We start from the raw sequence: 22,529 nt of genomic DNA, 5'->3' as shown, positions 1-22,529 counted from the left end.
GGAACAACATGTTGACATTGTATCCAGGGTTAGAGAAAAGTAGAGATCTCTGCTGATCTCATAGGTAGGTTCTCTTTATTAAAAAAAAGAAGGGCATTTTCTCTTTATAATAGGCTTCATGTGATTTGATCAAAAGCTCTTTTTCCTCGCACCATTTAACAAAAGTACAGGTCAATAATTTTGTATTTTTGTCACATTCCAGAGTAAAATTCATCTGCAGAAGGTTTTAATATTAGCATTTACTTAGGAGCCAACTAGATATGAATTTTATGCACTCACTCATTTCCTCTTGCTGTGTTATATTTTGACTTCCTTGCAAGCTGCAGGAAAGTTACTGCTGGTTTTGGCATGGCAGAAAGCCATGTGGGCTCCTATGCCTTCCACTGTTCATTTTCCTGTCTCAGGTTTTACTGGCCAAGGTCTTTGGACATCCACTGTTGTTTGTCTCCATGCACCTCTCCTCTCCTCTCCAGAATCTTCCTTTATTTGCAGGATCCTTCCTCCACCCACAATCTTTGCCACCTTCTTTCCAGGCCACTTTATTTTTTCTGAAACCAACTCCTTTCAAGGATTCTCTTTATAACACCCAAGGACTTTGTTTTCCTAACTATATTAGACTGAATACAGAGGAATAATGCATGATCATCCTTCTCATCAGTGATTCTGTCTCATGTCTCTTTAATAATTGGAGGGTTCATTATGAACCACTTTTTCAGTCAGGTGATAGAATAGTTTGCAGTCAGTCTACACAGGATACAGCTAGCAAGTAGGAGGTTTGTACCTGAGAATTCAGAAGTCAAATTTTATAAATTAGCACAGACACATGCACACACATCTACAACTTATCATTTTCCACCGTTTCAATCAAACAACTAAATCTAAAAAACAAACAAACAAACAACCTCCAAGCAAACAAGCAAAACTAAACAAAGAAAAAACTGCAAAATAAACAAATGCTGGAATCTTTTTCCAGCATGAGTTCTAACAGAAAGAGTTTTACTTGCAGATTCAACTCTACGAAATCAATTTCTCTTGTGAAAACTAGGTGCAAATATTGGCTTTTGTGTGATGAGGTCTTATGTACTTCATTAAGATGCTGAGCACTGTCCCTGAGTGCCAAACACCTCCTGTGAGTGATTTTGTGGTCACAATCTCACAGGATTTAGCACTACATGCTTTACATTAACATTTGTCTCAATACTATGGGTCTTAATCTGCTGAAATTAAAAAACTCAAATTGACTTGACTAAGAAAATGACAGGGCTTGAATATAAAGAAACAGGAGACTAAAGGGTCATAGCTGGTTAATTGAACACAGTTGAACACAGTAATCTGAAATTTCAGCAAAGAGATGCTTGGATTTTTAGTCCAGAAGAGGAACATAAAGTCTTTTTACCCTGTCCAGCAAACTATAGGTCAGAAACCCCAGAACACTCTTATGAGCTTGAGTCCTACATTAAAAGACCAAAAGTCAGAAATTATATTTTGCTACATGAAAGAACTGTGGAGACTCAGGGGTTTATCTTACATTTCTGAAATAACATTACCTTGCCCAAACAACCATGTTAAGTAGATTGTGTACTGCTTTGATTGTGAAAGTTGGAGGGGAAGAAAACAGGAGAATAAAAAGCAAATCACCCCCCCCCTTTTATTTTAAAAGAAAAACTAAGCTGCAGTGCTTTGAACAAGGGCAAAAAGATCTATATAAATGACTAAATGACTTTTAATAACCTGGGAAAATATGTCAAGATAAGGATCAGCGACCATTTTAGTGCTGATCATGTATAGTTTTGCTTTATAATCAGAATTACTGTAGAGAAAGGGAACTAAGAAGGCAAACCTCTGTCATAGAGGGAAAAAAATGAAATATGATCAAAAAATGAGAGCTCAACCTTCCTTACACTTCTCTAAAGGTAAGATATTTAAAATTAGATATTAAAAAAGAGTTTATAATAAGGTGTTTACCTTCAAATTAGTCTTTTAAATATGAAATAATTTTCATTAATCTCTATGAGAGTACCCTGGAAGAAACCAAATCCTGTCAATTCTTACCAAAAGATGTTATAGAGAAATGCACTTATAATTTTGAACTAAATCTCACAGAAACATTATCAAGAAGAAGCATAACAAAAATAACATAGTTTTAAGATCTATATACCTTGCTAATTTTTAAGGAAAAAAAAAGTACTAATCTCAAGATAGTAACACTATAGGTGTGTTTGATATTAGCCTAGAGAAAACACAGTCATAACATCTTTACATGAAGTGATCAGTTTTAAAAAATGCTTGTTCATATTAGGAACTATATGGATGGGTCAACTATTTGGAGCTTCACTTTTAGATGCCTGAAATCAGAGTGTGTCCTGTACTAAATGAAAAATCTGAAGATGAGCCTTGAAGGTGTCCAGCAATCATCATGGCAGAACTAATATTTGATTAGAAATTATAAAGCCTAACATTACTTAATGCTGAACTGAACTGACTTAGTCAAGGCACTAAAAATTTAGAACTGAAAAGTCCCTCATCATTATCTTGTGGCAGAGTTAGCAGTGGCATGATGCATAATGATTCCATAACACAGAGTCTTTCAATGTAATTAAAAGTCAGTAGAATGGAACACAATTATAAGAATTTAATTTTTTTTAAGGCAATGTGTGATCATCCAAGGAAATTCACTGTCACAGAAAATCATTGAGACGTCATCTATGCCAAAACCTGGAGACTATGATAATTTTTTGATCAATTATAATATTTGTGGGTATCCACTGTAGAGAGAAAAGCAGCACTGGACATTATACCACTATGTGTACATTTATCTAATGTACATGGATATTGCGCACTGGCTAGACCCCAGAATTAATTCAAAAGGTAGGCACTTGTGTTTCATAAATCACTTACCCATAGGCATAAGTGCTGTTAGGTAAGGAATTCACATACCAGAGTACTCATTTCACAAGTATTTAAACATCTGTAAGTTGTTTGTATTAGGTAATCAAAGCTAGTCTTCCTTTACACTAACCAGAGAAAGCATTTCCAAAAAACACTTCACAGATGCAATGTCTTAGGCTAATTCCCTCCTTGGATATCTTTATTTCTTTAACTCTTTATATGGAGAATCTGTCATAATTAACTTGATTTTAGTCAACAAACTTTTTAGTTACTGATAGGCATTAGACTTATACTGTCCTCATCACCTATGTCCTGTCTGCAGAAAGAGAGAGACATTTTCTGGAGAATTTATCTCTTTTAAAAGTAGATATATAAAGTAGCTGCTAGGAGTGCCCTCTCAGATTTCTCAGTTCTGTCCATTAAGCACAGGAAAAGCCAAAACAACCAGTTGCCATTTGAATTAAACTCTTATAACATAAAATTTGATAGAGAAGATCCCCACTCTTAGATGACTTGTTGAAATTAGGTAGATTTGCTGGCTTAGCAGACAAATTAACTTGTGTGGGGTAAATCAGTTAATGATTTTTTGACAATGAGACATGAGACCTGACCATAGTCTGGGATGTGAGATGTGGTACCTGCTAGGTTAATGAATTACAGTCCCTGAACAGTAGCATTCTGCCTACTTTGTCTCTATGCTGTGAGGTAAAGCCTCTCAGGAAGCACCTTCGGACACCATCAGAAGAAATGGGGTATAGGACAATGACCAACTCAATTTGCTTGGAATTAATCAGTGCAAGCGTATAGCTAAAGGACAGGCTTCAGTTTCTATAAGAACTATATTCATTTTTTTATTATTTTCCCCTGCCCAATGAAGAAAATCACAGAATGCTCTGTGGTGCACAGAGTTGTATATCAAATCATGATGTCTCATTATGATAAGAATGTTCTCGTTTTCTCACATATATGAAAAGAATGTGTTAAATAATCCTTAAAATACTGATAAAATTACAGTCAACCAAAACTGAAAGTAAAAATCTAACTCAATTATTAGGTAATAGGCCCTGAAGATTGCAAGATGAAAATTTTAATCTATGTAACACTGATAATGTCTAAAACAGACACATGGAATTAAAATGACAACAGTATTATTTTGGTGATTTTGAGAGTTGATAGAAAATACATAGTTCCAATGTTATACTATGCCAGATCAAGATGGCTGAAAGTAGCCAGCATGAGTACACTAGTAAATTGCTTAAAATTATATCGTGGGCTTATATAAATAAACAATTCCTTTAAATATGTTAATTTACAAAATAGAAAAAGAGAAAATCGTTCCAAAAGGAATGAATAAAAGTAAGAATAGATCCCACTGGTGTAACTTCTAATGCACATACACAAACACATCTGTAGTGTCACAAAACTAAAGAATCAGTAGCACAGTGATGATAATACAAAGACAGTTTTGCTATTGCAGGGCAGGGATTGCACAGAGCCAGGGCCTTCCCTCCTTTTTGTACTGCCATTCTGGAGAGGGATATGGGGGTGCTTGGGAGGCTGGGAGGAAACACAGCCAGGACAGGTGACCTAAACTGACCACAGGGATATTCCAGACCATAGAACATCATGCTCAGTACATAAAGTCGGGAGTAGAGGATGTTTGTAGTGTTTGTCTTCCTAAGTCACTGTTACACATGATGGGACCCTGCTCTCCTGGGGATGGCAAAAGAGCTGCCTGCTCATGGGAAACAGTGAATTCATTCCTTGATTTGCTTTTTGTGTGAAGCTTTTGCTTTTCCTATTAAACTGTATATATCTCAACCCACAAGTTCTCTACCTTTTGCCATTCTGATTCACGCCTTGATCCTGCTGGTGGAGGAGTGAATGAGAGAGCTGTGTGGGGCTTAGTTTCTGGCTGGGGTTAAACCACAACAGCCTCCTAGGTCTAAAAGCATCTGAGGTATGCTCTGCGCACATGCAAACTGCTTAGGTGTTATCCAGAAGGAATCCAGCTTGTGTGTTTTAATCCAGCACTGGGAGAGTGGACAAATGGGGGCTGGGCTGGTTTGGGCTGGGCAGAGTTAATAGTCCTCATAGTAACTAGTACGGAGCTGTGTTTTGGATTTGTGCTGGAAAGAGTGCTGAAAACACAGGGATGTTTTCATTATTGCTGGGCAGCTCCTGCACAGAGGCAAAGCCTTTTCTGCTTCTCATCTACCACCCCAGCCAGGAGTCTGGGTTACACAGGGAGTTGGGAGGGGCACAGCCTGCACTGCTGATGCCAGCTGATCAAAGGATATTCCATATGATGTGACTTCATGCTCATTATATAAAGTGGGGGGAAGAAGGAAGAAGACGAGGACATTTGGAGTGATTGGGTTTGCCTTCTTAAGTCAATGTCAAGTGTGATGGGACCCAGGTTTCCTGGGGATAGCTGAATGGCAGCCTGCTGAGAGGAAGTGATGAAAGCATTCTTTGTTTTGCTTTGCCTGGGTTTGCAGCTTTTCTTTGGATAATAAACTGTCTTTTTCTCAATCCATAAGTTTTTCTCATTTTTGCTCTCCAGATTCTCTCCCCCCATCCCAGTACAGTGAAAGTGAGTGAGTGGCTGTATGGGGCTGAGGGATCAGCTGTGGTTAAATCTCAACAGTGGTAGATCAGCTTGAAAAGCTCAGTCCTGGGCCAAAATGATATGCCAAATTTTTATTTCCCAAATAATATGTTGGAACATCCATACACCCTGATGAAAGGGTCCATTAGAATAAAAGCACCAGCTGTATCAGTTTACTCTTTTCAGAGTCCTGCATTTGTTCCAAGTATGGGACTGATAGGTCTCCACCTTAAGGGGCATGTGGCATAAACCAATATTCCCCCAAACTCCATAAAACACCACCATTTACATGTCACTTAACACTAGCTAACAGGTAACTGAAAGAAATTAGACTGACCCCAATCTGTTCCCTCCAAAATACTTGTGTGAACTATGCTACATAAAAGCTTTCTTATTGAAGGAGTGCCAAGGTCGTAGGTCTCTTTTGGAAAAACTAACAGTCACCACATGCGGTCTCCTTTGGAGGCGATTGCCTTTGTTTCTTCCTTTTTAGGAACAAAATTTTCTTTGTGGATTTTATTGGCCCTAACTTCAGTGCAGCAGCACCCAGACACAGTTTTCTGCACATATCCCTTGGAACAGGGATTTCTTTCTTTTTTTTTAAATCTGTCCCAGCTTTGAAATGCAGCTTTAGCTTAAATTATCAAAGTATCTTATCATTCACATATTTTAAAAACTAAATTTCTAATGCAAACATAATTAGCCTCTGTCTGTTAATGTACAAAGTGAAATGCAGGAAAGGGACAGTTGAATAGTAAGTCAATCACAGAGTAGTAACTAGAGCCTTGCTTATCAACTTACCTCCATTGTAGAAATGGTATTGATCAAGGACAGTTGAAACAAACCTACAATTATCAAGGACAGAATGCAACGTACACAGAGATCTCTGGAAATGTGGGGGAAATCATGTAGACTAACAATTCTTTTATGTGATGCAGATAAAAAGTATCAAAAATACACACAGTATCAGCAGCAAAATAAAACAGATAAGGGTTTTACAGATTCTTTCTGAAATGGATGCCATAAAAAATCATAGTTATGGAGAGGAAACAAAAATATCAAAGATCTTTATAATCAAAAGCAAATGTGAAGCATCGGGTTAAGATTTTATCTGGGAAATTTTATTTTTTTTTTAAATAACTTCTTTAAAACTATGTTAAGAAGTAATGTTATTCTAGTTAAATTACAAATAATTTAAGATACAAAATAAATTGATATTAAAAGAAATATATTGTCATCATAGTGTTTTAGGATTATTAAGTATTCTAATTATATATTCTGACTATTGGAGTTTTATATAGGGTTTTATAACTTTTTTTAGAATATTTTCATTATCTGAAAAATTGAAAGATTTATGTAGATGATATAATTTGTTGAGGTTTACAGTATCAGCTACATAATATTTTCTCCATATTTTTACATAAACCTAAATCCCCCCAAGTACAGTCAAATTACATGTAGCTCTGATGCTATAATGGTGAAAGATGAGTTTATAAATGGCATCCAGAAAGGTCAGCATGGCACTGCTAAGAAGGAAAGATGGTTATGGAATACCTGAAGATGGGTTGATTCATTTCAGAGAGGTAAATACCCAGTGCTGCATAACTGTCTCCTTTTAATTAGCTTGTCAAAAGATTTTGACAAAGGCCTCCAGTGGATTAGTGAGCAAACCTGAACTGCAGATTACCTCTATTGAATCATTTATTGTCTTTCAGAGCTTTTAATAGAATTGGTATAATCAAGCCAGTTTTATTTTCTTATCAATTTTCAACTCTTGGGCTTGTTTTGTTTGTTTGTTTGTTTGTTTGCATCATTAGTTACTATAAGGTTTCCCAGCAACATTTTTTTTCTGTTTAATATAAGATTGTATTTGAGCATGCACTTTATATCTTCCTTGATATCTTTATTTGGACTTGTCTACCTATCAACTCATCAGCAAATATAGTGTTTCTAAGCTTTTTATTGCTCTTTTCTTTCACTGGTTTTAAATGTATTTTTATGTTAATGGATGATTCTTCATTTTAAGGCTACGACATCAACACAAGTTGTCCTTGTAAGTAAACAGGCATCTACAAAGGAACCTAAAAAGAGTTAATTAAGTCTTCCTCAGTGCTCCATTGACTGTATCTTACCTTATATTATCCTTCTACAAGCACAACTTCATGTCACCAAAATTCATTGCAATTAGTATAGTGACACAGATACATATTTTTGTTAGGTGGAATTTGACAGACATGGTAAGACAAATCAGGAATATATATTTAGAAACTTTCTGATTTAGAATGCCAAGGACTAGGAGGAACAGGAGAAAGAGATTGATCCTCTTTTCCCATTGAACTTTTCCAAACACAGGTACTATAACTATGTGCTAAAGTCGCACAGATATTTGGAGGCATGCCAAGATGTTGTCAGAATATTGGTGCAACCATTTAATATTGAGGTATTTTGCTCATGCTAAATAGTATAGTTGGAGGACAGAATGTCCATTGCCTCTTTCTGCTGACATGTGTCTAAAGTTTGTAAGTGTCTAAAATAAAGTTAGCACTGGAAAAATTACTGACATTATAACAAGGGATGGCACAGCATGGCACTTACTGCATTGAATCGCAGTCTACATGGACTGCATATGAGAGCACCTAAAATGTGCTGCTATCCACATCATCCAAAACAGACTGAACTTTACAATTAGAAATGTTAAATAATGTAAAGCAGTCTCATCTCTAGCATAGTAATAATGGTTTGCTACTTTAGGCATAAGAAAAAGAGCTTATCCTCTTGAAGAATATTATCCTCAGTCTTGAATGATTTTTTTTAAGTTTTGATAAATAATTTATTAATTAAAATGCAGTTTTCATTAAATAAAAAAAAAATCTTTATGTTAGATCAACCTATTTCATATTAAATTGGGGGGGACTAGAAATTCACAAATCTTTTACAAGCCCTCAGCTCATGATACCATTTATTCTGGGAGACATTTGAACTCTCTCCAGACCCTCCTGTCTGTCCAGATAATCTGGATCCATGCATACTGTCACATGTTAAGGGTTGTCCAGGGTGACAGTGATAAGGTAGCCTTATTTTCATTTTAGCAGTTTTTCAAGGCATTGGGCAAACATACCAAAGCACTGAGGGATATGTGTGCAACATACACATCCCACATTTTGGAACATTAAGAGTGTGAAGAGTATAGAGAATTGGCAACAGTATGAAGAGAGTAGACTAAATGAATGCTCCTCTTGCCAGATTTGTACCACTTAACATGTCATTTAGAGCTATCGTTTGACCTGGGTGAATTGGATTCAAATTTCAACAGAGAGAAAGAGAATTCAGCCTTCTGCAGTCTGGATACGGGCACTGACTACTGTGTTATTCAATCAAAGAAGGGCATTGCTCTCACTGTATTTGTTGTATCTATGTTTTGCCATTCATCTGCCTTTTTCTTGTAAAGTATATAATTTAACATAACATAAATAAGACATTTTACTTGTGTTTTCACTCTGAAGTAAAAGCTTGCACACAAATATGTATGTGCATATACATATGGACACAAGTAAAATGTGTGTATATTTGTGCGTATATACAGTTTTATTGGTATAGGGGTAATGGCTCTTTTGTTCTGGTAAATTTTTAAACTAGCAAGGAAAGCAAAACATCACTTATATAGCAACACTCTTGTATATCCAATAATGCACACCATCCTAAAGTTTCCAGTTGCCTAAAGAGTTTATAAAATTATATGTTGTATAACAAAATTACATACAATTACTACAGTGTCCAAAGCCCCTAAGGATTGAATAATGAATTGTTAATTTGAAATATTTATAAAAAACAGTTGAAAGAAAAACCTTCTTGAATAGTTTAAGGTAGATAAGGAAACCTCTCTGAGGAAAAAAATCTGATAAAGTGAGTGTATTTGGGAAAATATGTTTAGTGCAGCACTATAGTCTAAAATAGATGCTGTACACAGCACATAAACATATTAATTTGTCAGCAGTTTCTCAGTGCCAAAATACTTGGCAAAGTTTTAAAAGAGCTATACTCTAGTCTGAGTGGTATGTTGGCAAGAAGCCTGCATTTTTCCTACTATTTCAGTATAGTTTTACTTACCACATAAAGAAATAAATATGATTACTTTTTCAGTTATTTTATTGTCCATCTTCCCCTTCTCAAAAATGTCTATACTCTGTCTTCCAAACATCTAGATCCTATATCAGCAGGTTAAATTAAAAAAAAGTAAAAAAAAAGTCTGTCAACACCCAACCCACGTTCAGAGTAAAGCAATTAATTTGATGGGTTGACAGTTGAAAAAGGTAGCTTCTGACAGACATCCAGTGTGATGCCAGCCAGAATGATGTATAGCGTTACACTTTCCTTAAAAGGAAAAGTAAATCAGGCATCCCAAAGGCTAGTCCTTTGTATTCCATTGAAGCTTTTAGGCATTAGTGTATCTTTGTTGTGCATTCCTGACAAGCTGTACAGAATTCTACTGTACTAAAATGTATTTGAATAGAATTCACAAAAAGCTATATGCAAATCCCACGCAGGAGAGCTGAAGAGCCTGGCAGAGGGCAAGGAAAGCAGCAATGCACTGCTCAGTCACAGAACAGCTGTACAGACCTCTGGAGCTGACAAGGGCAGTGGGAACAAGGAGCAGGTTAGTGGAGCTGTATTCTGCCCATTATGCTTCTTCAAAGTCCATTAGTTACTATAGTAGTTAAAGCATCATAGGTTAGTGCTTCTCTTCTATTTTGTATGAATGCTTGTGCATAACAAGGAAAATTATCACAGAGTTAGTAACCTTGTGTGTTTTTTGGTTGAACTTTTGTTGAAGACTTAGAAATTGCATAGTTTGGAAAAAACTCACTACATTCTTAGTATCTGCATGTTGAAAATCTCCCATATCTACTTTTTTGAGTCCAGTTCTCAGGAAAGTGAAATGTGGAGTATGAACAAGCACCCCAAAGACATGTTTTCTATGAAAGATACAAGTCTTTAAGGCATGGAAGGGAAAATTTGCATATTTTTAAATTGAGGGGTAAACATCAGCCAGTATTAAGTTAAATGCTTTGTATAGACATTGTCATATGAAAAAGCACAAACCAAGCTAATAGCTAGATAAGTGCATAAAATATCTTTTCTAGAAGACAAACTAGTTAAAACTCTTTCAGAACTGTTATGATCCATGGAGGAACTGTTTCGAAATGGAATAAGGTTCACAGCTTGTAAATATCTCTGTGTCTCCTGTGTTACCAAGGAAACACTCAACTGAGAGACAGCTGTGCTGTCCAACAGATTTGTGTAGAATCTACACAGTCACTCTAGGATGACTTTGAGCATTTGGAGGCCATGCACTACCTCTTCTGGTTATAGGAGCAAGAACATTAGTGAATTTGCCTTCCTATAGTCTGGAGCAAACCCTCCTCTCAAGATTTTCTCCCAGGTCCATAAATGGAGTTCAATGGACCACTGGTTATATTACTGTTACAGGCATTGAGATTTGGCTCAAAGCTTTTAAAAATGTAAGATTGAATAAAATTCAATATTTGAGACTTAGTTCACTGGGATATGTGGCAGTGCTCCAAAAAATGTCCTCTTATAAACATTATTGTGACAAAACTTTTTATGTATTTCTGTAGGGATTTTGATTAAGATTGTAAGCACTGATGATCCTCATTTAGCAAAAGAATATTTTAAAAGGTACGTGTGTATGAGTACATGTGTACATATTCTGACACACACATTCACACATGTAGATATAATTTAAGGTCTTTGTTGTCTGTGTGTATAATCCTCTCTACAAATCTCAACACTAAAAAAAGTTTAGAAAAATGTTTACCAGGCAGTGAATTGGTCAAGTCCACACAAAGTTACCTGATGTTCAAACCATTTGAAAGTTAGAATATTAATATTAAAAACATCATGCATCTCACACAGCCCATACAATAAAACTCTACTTTTTCTCCTCCAGGAAAAAAAGTTGTTTAGCAACCAACAACTTTAGCTCCTGCATCCATGTATGTATTTTCAACAAATTTTTACTTTACAACAAGATATTTGCTAAATAAGAGTACTATAGTATATAATCACTGAATAAGTGAACCAACTGACACAATTTGGAATAAATATCAATCCTGTTTTACAAGAAAATTCTTGTTAAATCTACAGGAAGATTCTTATTTTTAAAATAGTCTTGCATATAAGCATAAACTTTTGGCCAAATCTTAGCAGTCAACTAAAGTGTATATTTGATCTTTTTCTTTATTTCTTGTCCAGTAGACTGTTATACTGGTTTTATCCTACAGTTCTTAAAATACATACATTCATTTTCAGTTAGAATGTTAAGAGATATAATTTCTCCATAATACAGAGATTTTAACTGGTTTCTTAGTAAGGTTAGGTAAGTTTGCCCATATTTTATAATAACAAAATAATACAATCCGTGGTAGAGCTGTTTCACATATATGCAGTGACTGCCAAGTAAACTCTTTGTTGTGCAGTGTTTCAGAGAAGATGAGTAGTTGATTGATTCTTCAATGCAGTGTACAAAAAAGTGCACAATGATACTTCCATCATTATACAATCTTTTTGACCCCACTATATTCCTCCTACCTTGTGACAAATCATGAGTTTATGGACTTCCTGACCTACATGCTTAGTGCTCAATGTTTTGATTAGCAGACTTTAATTAACTTTTCTCTATGAATTTGCCCACTTGCTTTTCAAACACATTTCAGTTTGGCACATTTCAGTGTGCATCACATTTTAACTATGTGCTGTGTAAAACAAGCTTCTTTTTGTTTGTTTTAAAGTTTACACCTGACGATTTCATTTGTGTGCCCCTTGGGTTTTCTGCTATTAAAAGTTTTAGATAATAGTTGTAATTCATCATTACCCATTTCCTTCTCTGTGTGTTACTACGTCCTTCCCCTGTTGTCTTCCTTCCACTCTTGGAAATCTTACATTAATGCATTGCTCCTTGTAATGAAGCTGTTCAACTCCGATAGTACTTTGTGTCTTTCTCAAGTTCTGCTGCATATATTTTTTCATACTGTAACCTGAGTTCCTGTGTTGTATAATGGAGTAATAAATTGACAAAATATATATATTAATAAATAATTGACAAAATATTTTTCCATGACTTTTCAGTTGTTTCTGATTTCTTTCTGCTACTCCCTTGTACTGTATTTGTCCCTGAGCACATCAGATCAGTAGCTAGTGGTCTTAAAAAAATCAATATCCACAGTGAAGATAGTCTGTGCCTTGGTGACCTGATGTCAAGGTCTCTGTGGTGTATCTGTTGTTCCTGCAGATTTTCCTTAAAATTTATAATTTTGAATTAGTTTATATTGTTTATTTTTAATTCATTTAAATTCTTCCTCTTTTAATGCAAATGTTAGGTTGACTTCATCCAGAGAAAATCCTCAAAGACATTTTGGCTCAGACCATGACTGCATTAGGTCTTGTTCATTCATCTCTGCCCATGAAATAAGCTGATTTGATGCACTAAGTCTCAGAAGGCTGTTAGATCATGGCAGGTTTATGATTTTTGAGGTACTCTTTTATTCTGTAAATACCTTGCTTGTGATCACTTCAGAGTGTAAAGCAAAGTCACAGTCAACAAAATACAGCTGGGCCACTCTACTCCAACATGACACTTGGTGCACTTTTCTTGGTTTATAGTAGCATACATCCATATTCAACTGTGTTCCCATAGCAAGCAACATTAAATATCCTTTGTTCAATTTACTCTTTTCTTATATTTCCTCTCTCTCAAGCCATCAACACTGGAGAGAAATTTAGCAGCACAACCTTATGTGTGCTTATGTTGCTGTCATTGACAGGAGTGAAAAGAGTAGCCCCATCCTACCTTGTTTATTTTGGTACTTAGACAATACATGTGACAAACAAGCTTTTAAATTTCCCTCAAATATTTGATACTATATGATTCAATGCAGGGCTTCACATTCACTTTTAAATTTTATATTAGTTGTATTATTTATGTTCATAAGTTGTATTATTTATGTTCCTAGATGCTAATGGGATCTTTTGGATGATCATTTGAATGAAAAAATGGTTTATTTGTCTGGTTGGTTTTTATCTCAGCTTGTAAGGGATATATTTTTGTTACAAAGCATTTCTTTTATACTTTCTGCATTTGAAGTTATTTGCACACACTTCCTCAGCATAAAGAATTGTTTCAGTGGGGTCACAGCCTTCAGAGTTCAGCTGGCTGTCAGCATTCCAGCTGAATGGCATCTGCACTTACATCCTGTTTCAGGGGAAAATGCAAACAATCATGCTGCTTCAGGAACAAAACCCTCAATATTTATGTTAAAATCATTTTTGATTAAAAGCCAATTATACTGAAGATGATGCAAATCTCTCCTGCCTTTGTTTGGGCAAATCCAGAGATAAAAGCCCTGGATCGAAACCCACTCTTCTGCTCCTCATTGAACTATCTGTAGTTTTGAAATTTTAGCTGCTCTGTAACCCTAATCAGCCACACAGGATGCCAAAACATATGACCATATGAAGGAAGTATGCAGAAGCAGTGACTGCTCGCTACCTCTAAGCTGCCAGCTTCCATAATGATTGTCTTGGGCAGTTTAGAGAGTTCCTGGTTGATTGTGTATCAGATATGCAGGTAGACTACAGTTTAAAATCTGAAAACTATGTGATTTTGCCATTCTGAGGAAAACAAAGAAATTAAATTTTCATTAGGTTTATAAAATAACTAAATACGGCCTACCTAAATAGAAGAAGAAAACAGTTCAGAATGGCATCTTCATGATATTTGTGGGGGTATCTACTTAGCTGAGTAATAAGTAGTATTCAAATAGTATGATTTATATTTTGGTCTTTTCTTGACTTAATAATGCTGGAACTTACTCTTACATAGAGAATTTCCCCATATTTCCATGTTGAAATTGTATATAATCATGTTGCAAGGAGTATCTCAAATATAATAATAAAACAGGCTAATATACCAACCTCTGTATATTCAGTACCTATTTTATAAAACAATAAAACTTTAATAACTGAAAAAAAATATAATAGAACATTCATGTCTGTAAAACCAAACACTTCAGCACATAATTAACTTACTTGAATGTTTAAATACCTTTAAGTAAATTATTATAAACAGAAATGGACTTAAGTCCGCTGAGTTCCATCAAACTTAGGCTAATACAATACATTCCTTAGAGCCCGGGAATGTGTTTCACTGTTCATGAATAAACATAGCATGCACAGTATGATACCACAAGAGAAAAATGATATAAGAGGAAAAGTTTCTCCTGCAAAATAAATGGCCTGTAATGTAAAATAAACACAAGACAGCAAATGGAAGAAATAAAAAATAAGCAAACTACAAGACTATTGTATCACTGAATCAAGCAGACACGTAAGGCTTTCTATTCTGTTTACCCTTTCATGGGATTGATTTAATCAATCTATCTACATAGCTACTTTGATTTTTTCTTAATTTTTGCTATTAAGATCAGAAATTAGGGCTGGTCCCCCTCCCCCCCCCTCCCCCCCCCTCCCCATCCCTAAATTGGATTGAAATTACCATGTAGGTCAGTTCTGTTTGCCATAGGACATTGTGTGTAGGCTAAAAGAATAAAATAGCAAAAGACATGTACCAAGTTTTTCTTCCTCAGGTTACTCATTTCATACACTTATTCCAGTGAGCAAGGTTTAAATTAATATATCACATTCAACAACCTGCAGAGAAGTTCACTGAGAACAAAAGAGAGCAAGGGAAGGATGAGACAGAAACCTTTCCAGAAAGTCTTTTTGTAGGTAGTTCATGCACATACTAATTTCTATTGTACCATTCCTGATTCTCAAAGGCAGATCAAACTTGAAAGAAGACTGAATTCAAGTACTATTTTTGCTACTTGAACTGAGCACATTGCATGGCTCTTATCATCTTCAAAGGTTGCCTCCTGCTTTATGAATAATGTGTCCTTAAAGCAATGTTGTCAAAATAAAAAAGCAGGTAAGTCACTGCACAATTATAATTGTTACCAGCAGTAAAGGGCAAAGGTGTTTTGGTTTCTTTTAAATAAATTTTCAGATTAAATGGGTAAGCCTTGGTACAAGAAACAATTAAAAACAGAAATTTTAGTCCAATTATTCTAATCACAAATATGCTCTCTAATTAGAATTGCCTATAAACTGGAAAGTTGAATTCAAATATGCTCAAACTTCATGACATCCAAAGGTTATTTATTTGAATATCAATTCTGACTAGATATTTCAGGAACTTCTCAGACAATATTATGAGAATTTCAAGCCATACAGCAAAACAAGCTCTTGTTATCTTTCTATTTTTTATGGTTTTTTGCATCATTTAAATTTGGTACCACACATCAATGTATCAGTGCAATATCTGCATTGGCTATTAATGCAGAGCTCTGGGCAAAAGTAGTCAAATATAATTTTTCTGAATTTTTCTTCTAATTATTTTCTCTTTCACTTGAAAAAACAATTTTTTAAAAGCTGAAAGCTTAAAATGAGATCAGTAAATCTGCCATGCTCTGAGGCAGTAAAAAACCTAAGGGATAGATTTAAAGGTATATGTAGGAACCTTATTTTCCTTTTCAGTGAGAACTGGAATCCTAAATTCCTCTTGACTCCAATCTTATTCGCAGACACAAATTTAGAATGCAGAATCAATCACTTAAAAGCATTCAGGTCTTCTCAATTAGAACTTATAGAGTTATTGAACATTGAGGTATTTTGTTTTAATCTTCTATGCAAACCAAGAATTTTTAAACTTTCTTCACACATCAGTACACTTTTATTTTCAATTAACCTGAAAACGCTATTTTCTATGACCAATTCTAATAATTAATATCACCCTAAACATAATTTTCCTGTTCTGAATTTAAGCAAGATTTCAGAGGCATTAAATTTAAAACTAACAACCCAGTCTTGGAGAAGGCTGATTATCTTTCCTATTCAAGAGATTTAGAATAGACATGTCCTAAGAATTAGAAAGAAGTATTTAGATAAAATAATGGCATGTGAAAAACCAAACATATAGAATCTAGAGTGGTTTTCATCTTGTACAATAAAAATAAGTTCACATTTACAAAACAATATTGGAGGTGTTTAAAATTTATTAGATTTCAACAAAAGAAAAGACCTCATCTACAGCATAAGAACAGTAAATGATCCGAATTATTGTCAACCCGAAATATTGTCAACCCCAGGCAGCAACCCAGAACCACATGATCACACTCTCCTTTCCATAGGGATTAGGGGCAGAATTGGAGAGGTAAAAGGTAGATAACCTCTGAATTGGGATAAAGCCAATCTAATATAAAAAGCAAAAGCCACATACACAAGCAAAGCAAGGAATGAATTCACTGCTTCCCATGGGCAGGCGGGTGTTCAGCCTTCTCCAGAACAGCAGGGCCCCATCACAGCTAGTGGTGACTTGGTGACTGCAAACATCCTCCTCTTCCTCCTTCTTCCCCTGCCTTATATACCAAGCATGATGCTACATGGTCTGGAATGTCCCTTTGGTGAGCTGGGGTCACTGTCTGGGCTGTGTCTCCTCCCAAGCTCCCAAGCACTCCCCAGCCTGGCTGTACAAGCAGAAGAGGCCTTGGCTCTGTGTAAGCCCTGATCAGCAATAACAAAACCATCTCTATATTATCAACCCTGTGTTCAGAACAAATCCAAAACACAGCCACTGTGTGAAAAAAATTCACTCTACTCCAGCCAAAACCAGCATAATTAAATACTTTATTATCTTTTCTTAGTCTGTTCAAATGTTGGTCAAGAGCTATGGGGACTTTCAAGATGTTGGATCTCACATCTATCTGGATGATATTTGAGTGGTCTAATGGGAGAGCTCTGTACTGCCTCATGCCTGCTGTTGTGACTTATAAACAATGGCATGGCTTGTTCAAATCATAGCCACACTTTATGAATTGCACTGAGTGTAGAAACACAGATTCCTTTGTATGTATTCCTCCAGATTATATTTGAAGAGGAAAACAAAAACTAGAAAAACATGTATAAGAAGCATCATGCAGCCTTACTTACATTCACATCAAATACTCTATTCAACTTACTTATTTCAAATACTTGCAAATCCTGAGGCAACTTCTGGATAACCATAAGTCTAAGATAGGAGATGAAACTCTTAATCTTGGTTAAGAACTTAAATAGGTAGGAGATATGCAGTCAAACTTGTTAAACCAGAGGGAATAAAAACCCTTATAAGACCCAAATGGTCTTATTCATCTCAGCCCTGCCTAGACAGCTCCTAGGATATTTAATAACACTGCACTCAGCATCTCTCCAGTACATTAGGGACATCAGAGCCAAGTCAGACTGTCTGTGAACTCCTGGAAAGTGTTAATTGGCAGGAACCTGAAGAGGTGACTCTTTAAGGTCACAAAGGATAGCAGATAGCCTATCAATAAAGGTAAAGTAAAATTACATTTAATGTTTGTGAGGTCAATCAAATGACTTCCCAATGGATTGTAAAACACTGAATAAAGCACTATGAAGCAATACTCTAACCTCTGTTTTAGTCTCAATTTACACTTAGTTCAAGGAAGAAATACTTGCAGAACGAAAATGTTGTATATGCTGCCTGCCTCCTTTAAAGAAATGGATATTATAAAATAATACACATGGCAAAATTTGTTCTGGCTAGTTTTTATTTTCCTAATTCTTAATATTATTGCTATTTTCAGAAAGCTGATTGCTTGAACTTTATTTTTCTCATTTTTACAAGCTGCACAAAGAATAACTCAAAGTATGAAAGTTACTTTACATGTGGTTTAAATAGTGAAGAACAAGGAATTGCTAGTTGACCAAAGAGATTAACACAGGCTAATTACAAAAGTCAAAGAATAAATGTTCAGAAATACTTTCCACAGAATTCTTAGTTCTTCTGCCAAGTTTTGCTGGTTTTATTTTAATTTTATTTATTTTCTATTATTTTGAAAATTATCTCCTGACTTTTGAAGGTAATGATAATATTTTATGCTTTTTATTATGGCCGTTAATTCTTAAAAATTATAATAACAGTAAAAATAATACTGATGTTTAAGGAGAATAACAAGATTACTGCTTAAAGGTAGTCCGAAGGAATAATGAGTGCTTATAGCTTTTTGAACCTTATCAGGCCTCTAGTCTCTATTCTTGGAGTAGGCAATATAAAAGCAAAAAAAAAATAAATTCTTGTAATAACTACTAAACATTTTGTTTGTAACTGGAAATAATTTCATATCAACTAGCATGCTTCACACATGATAAATGGATTTCCATGGAACAATGTGTGTCTTGTCTGTCATAAGACACAAAGAGCAAATACACAGTTGCATCCTGTGAATGCATCTTTGTCCAGGTTACAAGGAATTATTTTTGGCAGTAAGGTCTGATAGGTCCGTATGGAGACAGGTAAGACCCACAATGAAGCAGTAAAAAACGTGTGTGGATTATGGTTTTTTTGTTTGTTTCCCTGGGTAAAAGGGTAGATGTAGATGCTGGATCAAGCAATGGTCTGCCACGAGACAGACAAAGGAAGGATGTATGTAGGACATGGATAAATCCAACCCCTCTGCACCCAATCTTTACCAAGCTTTACATCTGGGGACAGCTTCTATGCAGAAATGGTGGCAATTATTATTCCATTTCTTCTTAGTTTGAAAAAAAGCAGAAGAAAAATGAAATCAGGAATCTTACATAGGACTTTCATTTCAGGTTCCTTTGCCCAATGCTGTATTGTAGATATCTATAGTTATTTTAGCGCTTTTTAATATGAAAGGGGAAAAAAATTAGACAAAAGGCAAAAAAAATCTTACCTTTAGTGTTTAAATAACTTATGATTTATATAAATAGGCAATAAGTAAATGGCTAACTATAATAATATAACATAAAATCTAGATTGTGGAATAGCTTGGATGAAGGGTTAATTCATTACTTACCTTCTATAGTTTAATTTTTATTGTATAAAAATGAAGTCCAAGATTGGGACCAGACCCATGGCCTTCCCTGTACATGCTTATAGTTTTTCTATTGGTACATACACAGTACCAATATGGACATTAAACTAGGGAGTAGACAATCCTGGAGCATATCATGCCCCAGGAACCTGATACCTTGGCTGGGACTCAAGGCCTGTTCAAGTTCTCCATCATCATAATCATCAAGATCTTCATATGTTCTGACGGACATATATTGATTGCACTTGTGTTTAAATGGGGTGAAGGGAAGAGCCTGGGAAATGAAGAGCTGGTTCCATGGCGTGTCATAGTTTGCTTATTCTTTGTATAGCATAACATATAGCAAATTCTGTTTTCTTTCACTCCCATTCTCTGTATTGAAATTATTTTCTACAAAATTATGAAAGACATAAATGCTCTTGTCTGCAAGCCTCCTCTATTTAAACGAGAGTGGTAGGGGGAGAGGAGAGTGATAACTGCAAAGGAGTTCAATGTAAAAGGAAGCCGTTATTTTCAAATTATTTTTTCATGTACTGAGCATAAAATGTGAAGATTATTCAGGATGTCCTATTTTAATAATTATTCTCTTTGTTCATACTACTGTAGTACAGCATAAAGTGCATTAGACCACTTTCCTGATGTAAGTCCATATTTTATGTGAGCTAATAACTTCAAAGTACCGTGCAGATTGTTCAAATCACTTTTATTATACAGAGCATATTCAATATAGCATAGAAATATTTGCCTACTAAAGTCTCTTTTATAATGGATTGTATTGACTTTGCTGGTTTTAAACTAAATATCAACCATAAGGTAAGAGTGGGAAGGAACAGATGGAGAGTTCATTTCTCAGAATGTATTGGAATCAAAATACATTATTTAAAATTCATACCCAAATGGGTCTCTGAGAAATTTTAAATGATAACTCTACACTATTTTTATAGTGATGCCTCTGCTACAGTGTTAACATAATGATTTTATATCTATTAAAATAAAGAAATAATATTGTGTAGTATTATTAATGTTACTCTTGCAAATATACAGCTGCTGTCTTACACAAGGAAGTAGGACTGAAAAAGGAACCTGTCTGTGTGTCATTTTTGAGGACTGGAACAACAACAGTTTCCAGGAACCAATGAAATATTTTACTAACAATGTGATCATTTATGTCATTAATCTTGTTCCCATTTCAGCAAACCTCTGTACATATTGTCCCTAACTTATACTAACTCAGCTTTTGGGAAAAAAAAAACTAACAAAAGTATTTATTAACAAGTCTTTAATCTCACCTTTTTCTTCAGACACGTGTTTTACTGTCTATACCTTAGATATTACTACTTTAACCTCTTTTTTTAGTCAATAGAAAATACTGGGTTTACAGATATTGGGATTTTTTTTTAATCTATTTTATATATGTAAAAATATAAGATAATGTGAGTTGTACATATAGTGTCAATTTAAGCCCACTGACTCTGAAGAGAGCCTTGATGACAAGCTCAAATAGAAATATGTACAAAGCACATGTCTTTATTAGATCAGATGAATGTAATCTTCAGCATGAGTAGAACAAGTTTTTGATAAGAAAATGGATGAAATTGTGAGCCTTTCCTGAAGAGGACCTGCTTCAATGCTGCATAAAAGACATTTTATTTATCCTGTAGAGGTCTTATTTGTGGAAAAAATTAACTTATAGAAGCTGATCTATAAAGTCGGGCAAAAATTTATGCAGGGAATGATGTATTTATCACAGAAATGGAGCGAATTTGTTTTGGCATCATATTGCTGGGTTGAGGGATGCTGGGTGATTTTTTATTTCATTTTCATCTAACATCAAACTAAATTAAAATCATTGCTGTTAGTAAAGTTAAGGCAGTGGCCATTAATGTGCTACTCCAACCACTGGATATAATCACTTGCATTTGTATTCTGTCAACAGATCTCTTCTCACAACTTACACATTCAGTCAGTGTCCAGCAATCACTTCCAGTAATCTTTAGCATGAAAAATACACAGCATTGAATTTAAAAAATGGTGGTTAAGTATCAAAATATCGCATGGCATTTAGTCTAAATTTTATGATGCTTTGCTTGTATATGCTATATCCTTCATACAAAGTGACTTGAATGAATGCAAGACTTTTTTCTTCCTTCTTTAGATACGAAAGTGTTCTGGTTTATTATTTTTAAGTCTTTTTTTTTTTTCTTTTTTTTTTTTTTTTTTTTTTTAAGGTCGGACTGAAAGCAAGGCTGCTTACAGAGAAGCCAGGGTCATTTAATATATATTAAAGAATAACTGAAATTGTTCCTACTCCTCCCCTGCAGTCTGAGGAAAGGTACAATGTAGTAGCTTCCAAGATATTGTGAAACAGAGCTACTGTATTCGCATGCTTCTACAGAAGTCAGATACACCACCTGGACTCCCAAAAGCATGTTAGACAGAAGTCAAGCACTGCTGTGAGTACACGGCTTTCTAGCTGGCACACAGCATGGTTTTCCTTCTCTCCTAAGTGGGAAAGGCTGCCAGCAGCCTCACTGCTGCCAGTGCTGTGCACACCTGGCTCACCATCAGCAAGCTCCATAGGGGCAGGAGGTTCAGGCCCCCTCCTGTGCAAAAAGCAGCTGCCTATTCTGCAAGGTAAGAGGTCTGACCTCTGAAATGTTCAAGTCTCTTGTGCTCCATATATGATCAGAAAACCTGACAAGTCCTGGGATACTTTTTCTGATTAAATTTTTATGAAATAGATTCGTCTCCCAGAAATCATTTATTCCCATCATCAACATTTTCAAATAAAGAGGCGCCTCAGGAAATTCCTGACCAGCTTCACTAGCCAATAGGCTTTGTCTGAATTTTTGAGTGATAACCTTGTAAATTAATTTTTCATTTTAATTTACAATATGTTTTTATTTTATGCAAGGAACAAAAGATGAGGTCTCTGTAGTTAATTTAGCACCTGTATATTCTGAGAAATTATGATGAGACACTGCACAATTCAGCGTTTATAGGGCAGTGAATTCTAATCCTGTTAGGGTGGTTCTTTAATTAAAATGTCTATT

At 35.2% G+C, this 22,529-nt stretch overlaps 1 long non-coding RNA gene across 1 annotated transcript in view; it reads left to right on the top strand.

The window, feature by feature from the left end:
* The window catches only part of LOC110478575 (uncharacterized), a 61,381-nt gene extending 39,315 nt beyond the window's left edge, over positions 1-22,066 (top strand). The window contains exons 2-3 of the long non-coding RNA XR_002466779.2: positions 21,705-21,808; positions 21,984-22,066. This is a non-coding gene — a long non-coding RNA (uncharacterized LOC110478575). The remainder of the gene's footprint in view (positions 1-21,704; positions 21,809-21,983) is intronic.
* Positions 22,067-22,529: the final 463 nt, after the last annotated feature.

This window comes from Lonchura striata, chromosome 3 (genome assembly GCF_046129695.1).
Source record: "Lonchura striata isolate bLonStr1 chromosome 3, bLonStr1.mat, whole genome shotgun sequence".
NCBI lineage: Eukaryota > Metazoa > Chordata > Aves > Passeriformes > Estrildidae > Lonchura > Lonchura striata.
The sequence above is the reverse complement of the archived record's forward strand: the minus strand, read 5'-3'. Positions and strand labels throughout refer to the sequence as shown.